The sequence below is a fragment of the Hordeum vulgare genome, unplaced genomic scaffold (assembly GCF_904849725.1).
Source record: "Hordeum vulgare subsp. vulgare unplaced genomic scaffold, MorexV3_pseudomolecules_assembly, whole genome shotgun sequence".
NCBI lineage: Eukaryota > Viridiplantae > Streptophyta > Magnoliopsida > Poales > Poaceae > Hordeum > Hordeum vulgare.
The window spans coordinates 61,517-66,088 of NW_025422665.1; the positions used below are offsets into that span (position 1 = coordinate 61,517).

A 4,572-nucleotide genomic window follows, 5' to 3' on the forward strand; every position below is an offset into this window, starting at 1 on the left:
CCCTATACCGGTCATGTTTCTTGGATTATTTACAAGCGGTATTCAAGCTCTTATTTTTGCAACATTAGCCGCAGCCTATATAGGTGAATCCATGGAGGGTCATCATTGAATTGACTAGTTTTGGAATATAGTATTTTTTTTTTCAGCTTAGCTCAATTCATGCATGGTTCCAGATAATCTGCTTGGTTGCAATAGTTAGAAATGCGTATGAATATATAGCCTAGAGTTGTAGGAGAGAGAATAGAATAGACTATATTATGGAATTTTCAAAGTATATATGCATTAAGGAGGGTGGAGTCAGGCTAGATCTATACTATAATAAATATCCTTAATATCTATAAGTGGAGTCCTCTTTTATGCGGGTTTCCACTTTAAGCAATGATTTTAGAATCCGATTCAATAGAAAATGAGAAAATATGCAAACAAAATAGAAGAAACAAATGTATATAGGATATTGATATTATATTATATATTCCTAGGTTAGATTCATTATCTAATCCGATATATGGATATAGAATTCCCTTCTATGTAGTTCGGACAATTCACATTTCAATTTGATTTCAATTTGTACTTTTTAGTTACTTTACTTCTCCCCAATAGAGCTTAGAAGTAAGAATTTTTTGGTTGATTGTATCCTTAACCATTTCTTTTTTTTTGACACGAGGAACTACTCACCATGAATCCACTAATTGCTGCTGCTTCTGTTATTGCTGCTGGATTGGCCGTAGGGCTTGCTTCTATTGGACCTGGAGTTGGTCAAGGTACTGCTGCAGGACAAGCTGTAGAAGGTATTGCGAGACAGCCAGAAGCAGAAGGTAAAATACGAGGTACTTTATTGCTTAGTCTAGCTTTTATGGAAGCTTTAACAATTTATGGACTAGTTGTGGCACTAGCGCTTTTATTTGCGAACCCTTTTGTTTAATCCTAAAAAAAAAAGTTCTTTCGATTTCGATTAGATACTTTTTTCTTTTTTTAGTAAATTGGTATTTGCTTCCGCAATTCCAATTATATCAATACTTTATTTAATTTACTCCTATTTATTACTCCTGGAATTATCTATTTATCGGGACAGATAATACCGCATTCTAGGAAGGGCTGAGTTGAGTATGATTAATTTAGAAGATATGCTCGCCTTCTTATTTCCCGTCCTTAGTTTAGGAAAGTGGAAAGTTTTTTCCTTTTATTTTAGGAATTTTGGGAACGGAACATTTCAACAAAGGAAGCCTTTCACCGGTCAAACAAGACCTAAGACTTAATCTAAAAGAAATTACTAGATTGAATCTATTTGCATTAAAAAAACCGATCAAAAAAGGGCGAGCGAAGTAAGTGATCGAAAAACTTTGTTCTTTGTTCGTCCTATCTATAAGAGGAGAGCATATGAAAAATGTAACCCATTCTTTCGTTTTTTTAGCTCACTGGCCATCCGCTGGCAGTTTCGGGCTTAATACCGATATTTTAGCAACAAATCTAATAAATCTAACTGTAGTGGTTGGTGTTTTGATTTTTTTTGGAAAGGGAGTGTGTGCGAGTTGTCTATTTCAAGAATAGATTGGATCTATCCGGCTGCACTTTAGAATATTTTTTAGTATTTTTCGGATAAATAAGAAAAGGGTGCACGATCTCGACGAATTACTTCTGAATAAATTCAGAAATCATATGGAAGAACCATAGCATTTCGCGACTCATTGGTAAATCAATTTTGATTCTCTATAAACCAAGAATGTGAGACCATTAACACGGTTAAAGCTAAACTGCTTGAAGTCCAGGCAAAAAGAGGTACTCTTTCTACAACTATATTAGTATTAGTACCGAATTTAAACGGGAAATAGCTAATGTAAAATTTATCTGATATAGAACACTCATATCGATAAAATGGTTTGAACTATTTACTAGAAAAAAAAAGAAGGGGCACCCTGCCCTTTTTTAACCAATGCCGAATCGACGACCTATGTATAAAAAAGAGAAATTTTTTGGATTTGAAGAAAAAAAAAAAAGAATTCTATTAATTTTCATTTTCCATTTATTTAGTTAGTTTTTCTTAATGAAATTGAAATTATTAACTAAAGGGCAAATATAAATAAAGAAACAACTTTGCTGACCATGATATATTTTTATCTAGGCGGAAGAGTCCTCTTAATATTTATCTAGTCTTATATAGGTTTCGGTATATTGAAATATAAACATAAAAAATAAGATAGAGGATAGGCTCATTACTTATACTTAAAAAAAGATATGGAAATTGCTATAGCAAAAAAAGAAAAAAAGGAGCGTGAGAGCCAAATGAATCGAAAGATTCATGTTTGGTTCGGGAAGAGATCATAAAAGTTGTAAACTTACAAAATAATCTACTTTCATTAAAAGATTTATTAGATAATCGAAAACAGAGGATCTTGAGTACTATTCGAAATTCAGAAGAATTGCGTAGAGGGACCATTGAGCAACTCGAAAAAGCTCGGATTCGATTACAGAAAGTCGAACTAGAAGCGGATGAGTATCGAATGAATGGATACTCTGAGATAGAACGAGAAAAAGCAAATTTGATTAATGCTACTTCTATTAGTTTGGAACAATTAGAAAAGTCTAAAAACGAAACCCTTTATTTTGAAAAACAAAGGGCAATGAATCAGGTCCGACAGCGGGTTTTCCAACAGGCCGTACAAGGAGCTCTAGGAACTCTGAATAGTTGTTTGAATACCGAGTTACATTTCCGTACGATTCGTGCTAATATTGGCATTCTCGGGTCCCTGGAATGGAAGAGATAATTAAATTAATTAGGCCTTGAACTTCTACTTTCGTTTAGAATTTAGGCATTATTTTTCCCCTTGCTTTCGAAAAAAGAGTCAAGAAACACTAATGGCAACCCTTCGAGTCGACGAAATTCATAAAATTCTCCGCGAACGTATTGAACAATATAATAGGAAAGTAGGGATTGAGAATATAGGTCGCGTAGTTCAAGTGGGGGATGGGATTGCTCGTATTATAGGTCTTGGTGAAATAATGTCGGGTGAATTAGTCCAATTTGCAGAAGGTACTAGGGGTATTGCTCTGAATTTGGAATCCAAAAATGTTGGGATTGTATTAATGGGCGATGGGTTGATGATACAAGAGGGCAGTTTTGTAAAAGCAACAGGAAGAATTGCTCAGATACCCGTGAGTGAGGCTTACTTGGGTCGTGTTGTAAATGCTCTGGCTAAACCTATTGATGGGAAAGGCGAAATTATAGCTTCCGAATCTCGCTTAATTGAATCTCCTGCTCCAAGTATAATTTCCAGGCGTTCCGTATACGAACCTCTTCAAACAGGGCTTATTGCTATCGATTCGATGATTCCTATAGGGCGCGGTCAGCGAGAGTTAATTATTGGGGACAGACAGACTGGCAAACAGCAGTAGCTACAGATACAATTCTCAATCAAAAAGGGCAAGGTGTAATATGTGTTTATGTAGCTATCGGTCAAAGAGCATCCTCCGTAGCTCAAGTAGTAACTACTTTCCATGAGGAGGGGGGCCATGGAATACACTATTGTAGTAGCTGAAATGGCGGATTCACCTGCTACATTACAATACCTCGCTCCTTATACGGGAGCAGCCCTGGCTGAGTATTTTATGTACCGCGAACGGCATACTTTAATAATTTATGATGATCTCTCCAAACAGGCACAAGCTTATCGCCAAATGTCCCTTCTATTAAGAAGACCTCCCGGCCGTGAGGCTTATCCAGGGGATGTTTTTTATTTGCATTCACGCCTTTTAGAAAGAGCCGCTAAATTAAATTCTCTTTTAGGCGAAGGAAGTATGACCGCTTTACCAATAGTTGAGACTCAATCTGGAGACGTTTCCGCCTATATTCCTACTAATGTAATCTCCATTACAGATGGACAAATATTCTTATCGGCGGATCTATTCAATGCCGGAATTCGACCCGCTATTAATGTGGGTATTTCTGTTTCCAGAGTAGGATCCGCGGCTCAAATTAAAGCCATGAAACAAGTAGCTGGCAAATCAAAATTGGAACTAGCTCAATTCGCAGAGTTACAAGCCTTTGCACAATTCGCCTCTGCTCTCGATAAAACAAGTCAGAATCAATTGGCAAGGGGTCGACGATTAAGGGAATTGCTTAAACAATCCCAGGCAAATCCTCTCCCAGTGGAAGAGCAGATAGCTACTATTTATACCGGAACAAGAGGATATCTTGATTCGTTAGAAATCGAACAGGTAAATAAATTTCTGGATGAGTTACGTAAACACCTAAAAGATACTAAACCTCAATTCCAAGAAATTATATCTTCTAGCAAGACATTCACCGAGCAAGCGGAAATCCTTTTGAAGGAAGCTATTCAGGAACAGCTGGAACGGTTTTCCCTTCAGTAACAAATAAATTTGGCATATCTACTCTTGTTATTTTGCATGTCTACTCTTGTTATTTGAATCATGCAAAAAAGTTTTCTTTGTTTTTAGTTTAGTATAGTTATTTAAAGAATAGATAGAAATAAGATTGCGTCCAATAGGATTTGAACCTATACCAAAGGTTTAGAAGACCTCTGTCCTATCCATTAGACAATGGACGCTTTTCTT

At 36.2% G+C, this 4,572-nt stretch overlaps 1 non-coding gene and 1 pseudogene across 2 annotated transcripts; one reads left to right on the forward strand and one right to left on the reverse strand.

Moving 5' to 3' along the window:
• The first annotated feature begins 412 nt into the window (after positions 1–412).
• Positions 413–4,474, forward strand: LOC123422266 (annotated as a pseudogene). The gene has a single exon (XR_006620332.1). The product of XR_006620332.1 is annotated as an ATP synthase subunit alpha, chloroplastic-like (transcript).
• A 19-nt stretch (positions 4,475–4,493) lies between these two features.
• On the reverse strand, positions 4,494–4,565 carry TRNAR-UCU. Its single transcript has one exon. It is a non-coding gene; the product is annotated as a tRNA-Arg (tRNA).
• Positions 4,566–4,572: the final 7 nt, after the last annotated feature.